This window comes from Callospermophilus lateralis, chromosome 2 (assembly GCF_048772815.1).
Source record: "Callospermophilus lateralis isolate mCalLat2 chromosome 2, mCalLat2.hap1, whole genome shotgun sequence".
In the NCBI taxonomy this organism is placed as follows: Eukaryota; Metazoa; Chordata; class Mammalia; order Rodentia; family Sciuridae; genus Callospermophilus; species Callospermophilus lateralis.
The window spans coordinates 60,878,384-60,891,721 of record NC_135306.1 but is presented as its reverse complement, the minus strand read 5'-3'; the positions used below and the strand labels follow the sequence as shown (position 1 = coordinate 60,891,721).

Below are 13,338 nucleotides of genomic sequence, written 5' to 3'. Positions count from 1 at the left end.
TCCACTGAGTCCAACATAATGCACTGTTTCAGTTGGGAGCATTAGCTTGCTGTGTTGTGCTTGAAAAAAGTATCTTTGAAAAGCAAAAGGAATTAGTTAATTTATCATTATCATTAGCTTGTTACATGTCTGATAGAGAACCAGTAATTAAAATAAAATGCATTTGTGCCTATTTTAGAATTACCTGCCTTTTTATGGAAGAAAAAAGAACCATAAAACTGGCAAAACAAAAACAAAATCATATTATAAATCATATTAATAGAATAAAAGGGAAGATGTGCTTTGAACCTCCAACTCCTTCACAGCTCATCATTTCTTGATGCCCTTTGCCAAGCTATATGCTCAAGGAAATCTAATGATACACAAAACCTCATTGCCAGATACTTCATTACTTCCTCAATCCATTAGTAGCCTTAATGGCCTATGCCACTGGAATAAGCATGGAAATCCAGTCCCCCAAGAAAGTAAAGTGCTCTATACATCATATTCTCCTGAGGATTTTCTCAGCCCTTGACACTGTGGAATAGGTGAAAGGAACATTGTACTTCTTGAATTTTCTTGTACTAAAGTATCTCAGAATAATTGATAACTCTTTATTATTTAACCCTCTAAGCCAGTGATTCTCAAAGTGGGACATATGGATTGACAATATCAGTATCACTGAGAAATGCAGGTCCAATGGCCCCCCTCACAGAGTTCCTGAAACTCTGGGGCAAGGCCTGTATTCTGCATTTTAACCATGCCTCCTGGTAGTTCTGATGCTTGCTCTAATGTTCTTGATGCTAAAAATATTACAAGGGGGTATTTTGTTCCTGTTCAGGAAACAGAAATCAGGTCATGAAATTTGGAGGATTCAGTTTAATTAAACAAATATTAGCTGATCAGTCCCCGGTATCCTTCCTGGGAAAATGTAAAAGTGAGTGACACCCTAAAGTCACAATATCTTGTTACTTGTGCCAGCATTTTCCTGCTGTGCTGTTGCTGCAGTCTGGCTGGGCACAATTCAGGAGCCACTTGTCAAAAGAAACAAACTTTATTTTTAGAACCACACACGCCAAACAAAACAGCTCCTCAGGAAAAACCTTCAGAGCCCAACTGCTACCACCGGCTTCCCACAAGCCTCTCCACCTCCCCCGTCCTCCTGCTCTTAAGGCCGATTCGTGGGCAGAGCCAAAAAAGTCCCCCAATGAGCAGCTCCATGGTCTGAAAGGGCGGGGAAACAGTCCAATGAGCATCACCGCAGAGGAGCCAATCAGTTGGCAGCAAGAAGTTGCTGGGGCCGCTGTGAGCCAATCATCAGCTGGCAGCTGGAAGTTTGCTGGGGCCCCTTCAGCTGTGGCTCTCAACATCTCCCCCTCTCTGTTTAAACAACAAGCATGTGGCTTAGGGACCATGCCTGCCTTAGGTTGTCCAATAGTACATGTGGTCCTTACCTGCTATCGGATGAGCTAACCTCAAGGGGTCAGCCTCCTGTCTTAGGTTGGTACCATTGCAATTGGATCTTACCCGTCACTGACTACCGGTCCAGTATACAGCCAGACCTGTGGATAGGTCTTTGTATCAGCGAGGGGGTGAGGTTCTTTGCCTCACCTCTGTTGGCCCCCAAATTTTAGCTGAACGACCATGAGAAGCAGAAGGGAGGAAGATACACCAAGCCAATTGATGGCTCCTTTTGGAAAAATTGTACCACCGATGACATCATCAGGAAAAATACCCCAACACTACCACAGGTCGCTGCACCAACAGATAGTTCACAATGCATACAGGTGAGTTCACAATGCATACAAGTGATTCATAGTCCAGGCAAGTTCTGCAAGCAGTTCAGTGATGGTTCCTTTTGGAAAATTGTACCACCGATGACACCATCACATAAATACCCCAACAAGTTGCTGCACCAACGGATAGTTCACAATGCATACAAGTGAGTTCACAATGCATACAAGTGATGCATAGTCCAGGCAAGTTTTGTAAGCAGTTTAGTGATGGCTATTGCAGAAGCTGTAGATTGGTTTTATTTTTGTCTTCACCCAATCTAAATTAAACCATTTAAATCACGTGAAAAAAAAATATTTGGATCCATTTTTTCATGAGCACTCATCATATATGATATATGGACATACGTACATTCAAACATAACACAAAACACAAGTGTGCACACATAATATAATACATACAACACATAACATAATAGTAAAGGCCTTATAACTTTTTACAGGTGAAATCTCCATTGCAATGTTTAAAAACTCTATAGTCAAAAAAATAGAACTGATCAGCAAAACATTAACCTAGGTCTGTATGAGCTCAAAAAACAAAATAGAACTTTATGATGTGGGAAAGGGCAATAATAAAATAGATATTGAAAAAAGCATCCTGGTTCTATCGCAGATGTAAGAATATCCAAACTGGAGTTTTGGATATCAGTTGTTATGGATTTGAGCCAAATCATCTTTTTGGTCTGTAGAAATCGCTTTAGTTAATCTTTCTGGAATCCAAATCGGCTGCTGTTCTCCCTGTGGAAACACATAAACAGACCCCCGACTCCAGACAATCACTGGGTCAGGACCTTAGTTAATCTCTCTGGAATCCAAATCGGTTGCTGTTCTCCCTGTGGAAACACACAAACAGACCCCCGACTCCAGACAATTACTAGGTCAGGACCTTTCCATTGTCCTGTTAGAATATCCTTCCAAAGTACTTTGGGCTTATGTGCATTTTTTGGACACATATGCCTTTCCGCAGCACTAAACCCTGATGAATCCAAATTTTAAAAGTTTGGAGTAAAAAGGGTTATTTTAACTTTATCTTTGGGGAATATATACCCCTTCCCAATTCCTTCTTTTTGCTTTAATAAGTAAATTTTAATAGTTTGATGAGCTCTTTCAACTATGACTTGTCCCTGTGGATTGTATGGAATTCCTGTTATGTGAGTAATGCCAAATGTTGAGCAAAATTGTTTAAAAGAGGTAGAAGTATAACCAGGGACATTATCTGTTTTTAACTATTTTGGAACGCCCACAGTGGCACAATTTTGTAAGCAATGAGCTATAACATCTTTAGTTTTTTTCTCCGGCACGAAGGGAGCCCATCAAAAATCTAGAAGAAGTATCAACTGTAACATGCAAATATTTTAATTTTCCAAATTCTGGCAAGTGTGTGATGTCCATCTGCCAAATATGGTTAGGTATCAATCCTCTAGGATTGACTCCAAGATTAACTTGTGGTAAAAAGGTCACACAATTTTGACATTGTTTTATTATTTGTCTAGCTTGTTCCTTAGTTATTTTAAAATGCTTTTGTAAAGTATTAGCATTGACATGGAACTTTTTATGAAAATTCGTAGCTTCTTCTAGTGTAGAGAAAAATATGTATGTCATGTGTAGTTTTATCTGCTAAATCATTGCCCAAACTAAGGGCTCCAGGCAATCCTGTATGTGCCCTGATATGTCCTATAAAGAACGGATCTTTTCTGTCCCAGATTAGACTTTGTATAGTGGAAAGCAAAGAGAAAACAGTAGAGGAAGGGAAATCCTAACAGCATCTTCAAGGGATACTATAGCACTAACTATATACTGACTATCAGAAAATAAATTAAATGCAAACTTTTGTGATATTTGAAGATTCTGTAATACTGCATTAAGCTCTACCTTTTGAGCTGATTGTTTGGGTACTAAAAATGCAAAAGTTTGATCAGGTGTTAACTATTGCTGCTGTACCATTATTTGACCCATCAGTGAATATATTTGGAGCATTCATGATAGGTGTTTTTCTTGTCATTTTTGGAAAAATTACAGGATGCGATGACCAAAAAGACACTAAAGGATTAGATGGTAAGTGGTTATCAAATGAAACATTAGATTTGCACATGATTATTGCCCAAGTGTTTAACTCATTAGCTATATCATCAATTTGATTCATAGTATATGGAGTAATAATTTTATTGGGAGAAATTCCAAACACTCCCTTTGCTGCTTTTATTCCTTTGAGTATGAATTGTCCTACAGCCTCAGGATACCTAGTAAGAATAGTGTTAGGAGAATAAGATAAATGTATCCATAATAATGGACCTTCTTGCCAAAATACTCCTGTAGGAATATTTTTTGTTGGTAGTACAATAAATAATAAAGGCAAACTTATATCAATTCTATCCAAATGCATATTTTCCATATATGTTTCAGTGATTTTTAATGCCTTTCTTGCTTCAGGCGTTAACATGCGGGGTGAATTTGGATCTGATGGACCTTTTAGGATATCAAATAAAGGTCCCAACTCTCCTGTTGGTATGCCTAGATAAGGCCTTATCTAATTTATGTCTCCTAATAACTTTTGAAAGTCGTTAAGTGATTTGAGTTGATCTACTCGTATTTGAATTTTGGGTGGACGGACCATGGTTGAGGATAATAGAACTCCTAAATAATTAATTGGAAAATTTAATTGTACTTTATCTATTGCTATCTCTAGATTATAATTTTTTAATAAGTTTGTAAGTGTGGCATAACATTCTAGCAATGTGTTTTTATCTTTGTGTGCTAATAATACATCATCCATATAGTGAAATATTTGTAGTTCAGGATTTTGATTTCTAAGTTGCTGGATTACTTTGTTAACATAAATTTGACACATAGTTGGGCTGTTAGCCATCCCTTGAGGGAGTACTTTCCATTCATATCTCTGATCAGGACCTTCATGATTCAGTGCAGGGATAGTAAATGCAAAACGTGGACTATCCTCAGGATGAATTGGAATTGAAAAAAAACAATCTTTAATATCTATAACTAAAACATACCAGGTTTTTGTCAAAGCAGACAATTGAGGAATCCCTGATTGAGCAGGTCCCATAATAAGCATTTCATTATTAATGGCTCTTAAATCTTGCAATAATCTCCATTTACCAGATTTCTTTTTGATGACAAAAATGGGAGTATTATGGGGAGATACAGAAGGTTGTATATGTCCTTCTGCTAATCGTTTGACCAGGTCATGGGCTGTTTGTATCTTTTCTTTAGTCAGGGGCCACTGAGGAACCCATACTGGTCTTTCTGATTTCCAGGTAATTTTTATTGTCTCAGCGGCCCTTTCTGAAAATCCAACCCATGTCTGTCTGTTCCTTGATCTATTTGTATTGGTGCTGCTATACCTTGTTCTTGTTTTTCTAATCTTTTTCCTTTCCTAAAACCTTGTCTAGCCATAATAGTGGGTGCATTTTGATTGATGTTATTTGTTAATGTCAAACCTAATTGATCTAGGACATCTCGTCCCCATAAATTTACGGGAAGATGATCCAATACATCTGGCTATATAGTTCCTTCACATCCTTCAGGATCCTTCCAATCTAATACCATTGCAGTTCTATGGGGATTAGTTGCCACTCCTAGGCCTCGAAGCATTTGAGTGGCTTGTTGTAATGGCCAATGTTTTGGCCATTCTTGATGAGAGATGATGCTAAGGTCTGCACCTGTATCCAGTAGCCCATTAAATTCATCTCCTTGAATATTTAGTTTTAGCATGGGTCGAGAATCTAAATTTTACTTTCTTCCTAATAGCTACTTCCCTTGAGCCCAACTTTTCATCATTCTTTGCTTCAATGTTTCCAGTTTCTTTCCCTATCAGTCTATACTTTATCTCCCTTGCAACTAAAGTGATCTTTCTTAAATATTAGTTCAATCATTTCATAGCTTACCAACTTCAGATATGTGCCTGTGGCCTGTAGCAAGGGTCAGCAAACAAAGGCATGTGCTCATTGTTGTGAATAAAGTTTTATTGCAACACAGCAATGCCTATATATTACCTATGACTGCATTTGTACTAAAGTTGCAGAGTTGAATAATTTCAACTAGGAATGCATGTTTCACAAGTCTAAACTATTTTTAATCTCACACTTTAAAAAAGTCTGGCTTATAAGATAAAGGTTAGTTTTTATAGTTAAGAAAACAAACTCAGGGTTTAATTCTACCAATTTACAATGTATTTTCTTTTGGCTCCCTCCTATTCTTTTTCCTTTCTTTCTTGTCTTTTTTGAATTAATTATTTTTCATCATTCGCCCCCCCCCACTCTATTAGTTTATTTGATACTTTTTCTTCTTTTACCAAACAATTCAAGAACATTAGAACATTTTAAATATCACTTTCTCCTTATATGGAACATATAAGTTATCTATTTAAACTTTATTTGAAATCTGGAAGAGAGGATGTGAATAAGAAGGACAATAAGATAAACCAGACATGACTTTCCTATGTTCATATATGGATATAAAACCAGTTAACTCCACATCATGTACCACCACAAGAATGGGAAGTTATATTTCATGTATGTATAATGTGTCCAAATATATTTTACTGTCTTGTATATCTGAAAAGAACAAATTAAAAAATTTAAAAATAAACAATCTGGAAGATTTTCCATTATTATTTTATAAAGTCAGTTTTCATTTAGTTTTATCTATATATTTAGTATTTTGGTTGCTCTTCATTTCTTCATACACATTTCTGATTCTTGAATTTGAAATAGAAAAGGAGAAACTATGTTATCCTCACTCTTAAATGATTATATGCATGATTACAGACCACATTTAATTTTCCTTCAGAGATTGGAAAACATCATCATATCACTGTCTTTTTTTGAATGTACTATTTCAGATTAGAAATCTGATAGTTACCTGACATTTCACTTTTCTTCTCTGGAAGGTTTTAGAATTAATTCCTCCCTCCCTCCCTCCCTTCCTTCCTTCCTTGTAACAAGGCTATGCTTAAAGTATTTTTTTTTTTAAATATAATGAATTCTACTTGTTGGGACTTTGGTTGATCTAAATAATTTCTATTATTTTTCTATTTCTCTGGGGTGCCATTTAGAAGAGTAACAGAACATCTGGACTCTTTTCTGTGCTCCTTAGAATTTGTGTTACATTTTCCATCTTTTGACCTTTCTTCTGGGTACTATACAATCTGTAGGCACGCATTGCAGTAGTCAACAAGCCTTGAATTATTTTTGTGTGTGTGACAATTGCAGAGTTGACTATGTGGTTGTTACCTTTTTTTTTTTAATTGATGGGATATATTTTGAAAGTTTTATCATGATATGTACAGTACCTATTTTAGGTTCATCTTGTTTATGTATACCTTCCTCCTTAGCTTTTACTTTTCTCTTTATTAATTATAGCACCCTCTGTTTTATGGCATTGACTTTCCTCAAGTGTTTTTGATTTTTAAAGTATTTGTTTGTAGTTTAGTTGAATGTTTTGAGTGCACTTTCTCTTTCTTGGCTCAAATGTGAATCTACTTTTCTTATTGGTGAATGTTGGTTCAGATCCTAGGAGATTTATATTTAGGTAGAATTAGGGGCCCTACTTGTGCCTATACTTGAGGACAGAGTGGACTATGTTCTTCTTTGGCATTAACCTTGCCAGAACAGTTCGTGAAGAAAACCTGCTAAGCCAAGAGTGGTGGTACACCCTTTAATCCTAATTGGGAGGCTAAAGCAGGAGGATTGCAAGGCCAGCTTCAGCAATTTAGAGAGATCTTACCTCAAAATAAAAATATAAAAGGGCCAGAAATGTAGCACAGGGGTAAAGCACCTGGGGTTCAATCTCCAGTGCGACAAAACAAATAAACAGAAGACAAAACTAATACAGCTACTGATGGTTTTTTGCTGGGCTGTAAGTTCCCCAAAGTCTGTCAACTGCCTTCTGATCTTCTCCCATTCACTTCCCCACCAAACACACACTTAAAAAAATGTGTATGTACACACACACACACACACACACACACACACAATGTATTTTTAAAGTGAAATACACTTATCTTGAGGAGATAGGCATTAATTCAGTGTTTTTTTCCTACTTTGGTGTCCAGCCTCAGCTCTTATAGCAGGTAGAAGCTCTGCCCTGGCACATTCCCAACTCTGTTTCCTAGTAATTCTCAGGGCTTTGTTCAGAAGGCACAATCATCAGTGCCTCCACAGGCCATATAAAGAAAACCACACTCATAGTGCTCAGAGATTCTTAAAATGCATGAGAATCTTCAGAAGCAGCATGTGAAGAGTGTGCTGAGTGGCACTGTTTTATAATAATTACTTCATGTTGACCCAAGTTTCTTCCTTTTTAATTGTGGAAGTGTGCTTTGGAGTAGCCTTGAGGCTTTTGAGATGGGAACTATTCTTACTCCTCCAGTAACCTTTGCTAGTTCTTATTTAGGATTAGTGCTTATCTACTTCTCTGTGAATCTAGTTCCATCTATTTCCCATAGTATAAAAATTCTAAACATTTTCTGGTACTCTCATTGCTCTCTTTTTTCTTTCAATTTTTTTATACATTTTATCTTCATTTAGTATAGTAATCATACATATTTATGGAATGCAGTGTGACATTTCAGTACATGTATGTATTGTGTAATGATCAGATGAGAGTAATTGGTGTTATCAGTCATCTCAGTCATATATTATTCTTTATGTTGGGAATATCCAAAAATTCTTTCTCCTAGTTATTTTGAAATGTTCAATTAATTATTGTCAAGTATAGTTATCCTATATTATAAAACATTAAGTGTTTTTTCTCCAGTTCACCTGCAACCCTCTACCCATTAACCATCTGGTTCTAGTTTGTCAGGCTATTATGGTTTTGTTCCTTTCCCTATATGTTTATGTTTATGTTTATGTAGGGTCTGGGCCCATATGGTTGGTTAGCAGGTACTGGTTTTACTATCTTGATCCAGTCAGCCTTCACCTTCACTCAAAGCCTACTTTTCTCTCTTGTTCCAAGCATGACTCATGGCATCATTCATTCTGGTTCCACATAGCATTTTTGTCTCATCTTCTTTCATAGTGCCTATTCCATTGTAACATACAAATATCTTATTTGTCTTAGATGTCTTTAACTTAGGTGTTTTATTTCAGTACTGGGGATTAAATCCAGGGTGCTTTTCCTTATAATTTCATGAGACCCCTTTCCCCCCCTTTTTACTCTCCATCTTTCACATATGAAAGAAAACATATAATCCATAACTCTGAGTCTTGTGTATTTCGCTTAACATAATTCTTTTCAATCCTTCTATTTTCCTGCAAATGATGTAATATCATTCTTTTTTATGACTGAAAAAAATTCATTGTGTATATACACCATGTTTTCTTTACCCATTTATCTGTTCATGGTCATCTAGGCTTGTTTCATAACTTGGCTATTGTGAACTGTGCTGCTATAAAGATGGAAATCCACATATCACTGTCACGTGATGACTATAAGTTTTTAGGATAAATACCAAGGAGTGATGTAACTGGGTCATATGGTGGTTTCATTGCTAGTCTTTTGAGGAACCTTCATACTGAGTTCCATAATGGTTATACTAATTTACAATCCCATCAACAGTGTATAAGTTTTTCTTTTTCCCTGCATCTTTATCAGCAATTATTGTTATTTATATTCTTGATAGATTGTCATTCTAAATGGAGTGAGATGAAATCTCAATGTGGTTTTGATTTCCATTTATCTGAGTGTTAAACATTTAAAATATATATATATATATATATATATATATATATATATATATATTTTTTTTTTTTTTTGAGAAGTATCTGCTTACTCCATTTGCCCATTTTTTTTTAAAATTTTTTTTTGAGTTCTTTATATATCCTCGACATTAATCCTCTGAGAGAGAGTAGCTGGCAAAGATTTTCTTCCATTCTATAGGCTCACGTTTCATGCTCTTCATTGTTTCCTTTACTTTACAGAAACTTTGTAAATTGATGCCATTCCATTTCAGTATTCTTGGTAGCATTTCCTGAGTTTTAAATGTCCTATTGCAGAAGTCATTGCTCTACCTGTATGTTAGAATGTAAATCTTATGTTTACTTTTAACAGTTACAAGTTTTCGGATCTAATTCTTACATTTTGGATCCATTTTGAGTTGTCCTTTGCACAGAATCAGAAATAGGACTCTATTTTCTTTCATATGTATAATATATATACACTATATATTATGTAATATATAGTATATATAATATATATTGTATATATGTGTGTGTGCGTGCTTGCATGCACGTGTAATATATATATATATATATATATATATATATATATATATATATTCCCCCCAACCCCACTTATTAGAAAGACTGCCTTTTCTCAAATGTATGTTTTTAGTGGTTTTGTCAAAGATCAGATGATTGTATCTGTGTTTGTCTTTTGTGTGTTTGTTTTCTGTTCTATTCCATTTGCTCTCCCTTACCTGTTTGTATGCCAGTAGCATTCTGTTTTTGATACTAAAGCTCTGAAGTTTAAAATCACATAATGCCTTCAGCATTGCTCTTTCTGCTTAGAATTCCTGTGGCTAATGTAGTGTTTTGATAGGAATTACATGGAATCTATAGGTTGTTTTGTAATATGGCTACTTTAACAATATTAGTTCTGCCAATCCATGAACCCAGGAGGACTTTCTATCTTCTTGTGTCTTCTTCCATTTCTTCTTCTTTTTTTTTTTTTTAGTGTTATATACATTTTAAAATAGAGGTCTTCCATCTCCTTTCTTAGATGTAATCTTGAGTTTTTTTTTTCTTTCTTTCTTTTTTTTAATTTGTAGTTGTAGATGGACAGAATGCCTTTATTTTATTTGTTTATTTTTATGTGGTGCTAAGGTTCAAATCCAGTGCCTCACACATGCTAGGGAAGTGCTCTGCCACTGAGCTGTAGCCCTAGCCCTGTTGTTGTTTTTGTTTTGTTGTCTTTTTATCTTTGAAGATATTGTGAATGGAATTGTTTCCCTGAATTCTTTTTCAGTTTATTTTTCCCTGATTTCTTTTTTTTTTTTTAATTAATTTTTATTGTAGGTTGTTCAAAACATTACATAGTTCTTGATATATCATATTTCACACTTTGATTCAAGTGGGATATGAGCTCCCATTTTTACCCCATATACAGATTGCAGAATCACTTCAGTTGCACAACCATTGATTTACATATTGCCATTCTGGACTGATTTCTTTTTGAAAGTTGATTTTGTATCCTCCAACTTTGCTCAATTTGTTTATTATCCTTAGAAGTCTTTAGGATGGAACATGCTGAATCTTCTAAGTATAGGATCATTGTCAGTGATGATTTGACCTCTTTATTTCCTATTTATATTTCCTTTATTTATTTCTCTTGCCTGATTGCTCTGGTTAGAGTTTCAAGAACTAAACAGCAGTGGTGAGAGTGAATGTCCTTTCTTGTTCTTGTTTTCAGAGGAAATACTTTCATATTTTCCTTATTTATTGTGATGTTTGCTTTGTGTTTGTTGTATATAACCTTTATCATGTTAAATGGGTGCTAAATTTTGTCAAAGGCCTTTTCTTCACCTATTGAGATCATTATAGGATTTTGTCCTCAATTCTATTTATGTTATGAATTACATTGATTGATTTGTGCATGTTGAACCATCTTTGTATCCCCGGAATGAAACCAACTTGATCATGTCGTACAATTTTCTTAATGTGTTGTTGAATACAATTTGCTAATGTTTTATTAAGGATCTGTGCATCTAAGTTCATCAAGGCTATTGGCCTGTGTAGTTTTCTTTTCTTGACTTATCCTTATCTAGTTTTGGTATCAGTGTGATACTCCTTTCATGGAATGAATTTAGAAGTGTCGCACCCACTTTCTTTGTGTTTCATGGAATAATTTGAGGATGATTGTCCTTTAAGTCTTTCTTTAAAAGACGGTTAGAATTCAGGTGAGTTTGTCTGATCTGGGTTTTTCTTTGTTGGAAAACTTTTTTTTTTACTGTTTTAATCTCATTGCTTGTTATTGTCTGGTTAGGTTTTCTGTATCTTTTTGGTACAAGTTTGATACTAAATGTGTCTAGAAACTTATCCATTCTTCTGAGTTTTACAATTTTTTGGATCCATTTGCCAGTCTATTTTTTAATTGGAGATTTGAGACCAGTTAGAATCAATATTGTTATAGAGGGATTTTTTTATTAATCCCCACCATTTTGATTTATTTCTAATGTTGAATTTGGTCCTCTTTTTAAATTTGCTCTTCACTCTTCTAATGAGAGTCAGCCATTTGTAATCTCTGGAATTTGTTTTGGTTTCTTTTGTGTGTAGTATTTTGTTAAGTATTTTCTATAGTTCTGGCTTAGTAGTCAGGAATTCTTTTGGTTTCTGCTTATCTTGAAAAGTTTTTATTCTCTTTTAATTCTAAATAGTAATTTTGCTAGACCTAGCCATCTTGTTTGGCAGTAATTTTCTTTTGGGGTTTGGAATGATGTCTTCCAAACCCTCCTAATTCCGCTTAACTTTCTTCTAAGTGTAACCTGATATTTTCCTCTTGAGGCTTTTAAAATTCTATCCTTGTTCTGTATATTAGGCCCTTTAATTAGAATATGTTGAAGAAAGGTTCTTTTTTGTTCTAGTCTAGTGGGATTTCTGAAAACCTCTTGTATGTGGATGTTCATCTCATTCCCAAGGTTTAGAATTTTTTTTTCTTTTTTAAATTTTTCTGAAAAGGTTGTCCATTCCATTAACCTCAGTCTCAGATCCTTCTTTTATTTCAATAGTTCTTAAATTTTGTCTCTTAATGTATATTCTGATTATTACTATTTATTTTCTTTGGTTTGAGCCGTTGGAATACTGAATATGTAAGACTGGCCTCTTTGTTTTCTGTCTTTGTTTTGAGATTCTGTCTTCTACTGGTCTACTCTGATAAGAGACTTTAAACAAAATTTTTACTTGATTTATTGTGTATTTCACTTCTAAGATTTATGTTTCATTTTTTCCCCCACATCTTTCTCTTTATTGAAATTTTCATGTATATGTTGTACTGACTTCCTCAATTCATTCAATTGTTTTTCTGTGGTATTTTGAAATTCAGTGTTTGTTTTTTCATAATCATTCTTATGAATTCTTTATCCCATAATTCATCTACTTTGCTAATTTGGGAGTCATTTGCTTGTGAATTATCAACCTTAGGGGAGATACCATGTTACTTTGTTTTTTCATATATCTTGTATCTCTATGTTGAGTTGTGTGCATGTGTTAGAATGGAGTTCTCTTATTCTTTTATGTGAGGGCTCTCTTCTATTTTTATTTGAGGGCCTGTTTAGGGCACAGCCTTCTCTTGGTGAAATGTCCTAGGATATCAGATTCTTATAAGTTATTGAATATATTTCCAAATGATTCGTATTATGGTTTCCTGGCTGGTTCTTTGGTGATTATTAGAACACTTTCATATGGTATGTATTATGTCAGAACTTGAGGATCTTTCCTTTTCTGTCAGTCTCACAAGAGAGTTTATATATCTCACAGTTATGTTGTATATAACTGGGTATATGGGGGGTACCCCCCTTTATGATTGCTCTTCTAGATTTGACAATTCC

At 34.8% G+C, this 13,338-nt stretch overlaps 1 protein-coding gene across 4 annotated transcripts in view; it reads left to right on the top strand.

Moving 5' to 3' along the window:
* The window catches only part of Kdm4c (lysine demethylase 4C), a 395,886-nt gene that overhangs the window by 319,344 nt on the left and 63,204 nt on the right, over nt 1-13,338 (top strand). The gene's annotated exons all lie outside the window — the stretch shown is intronic.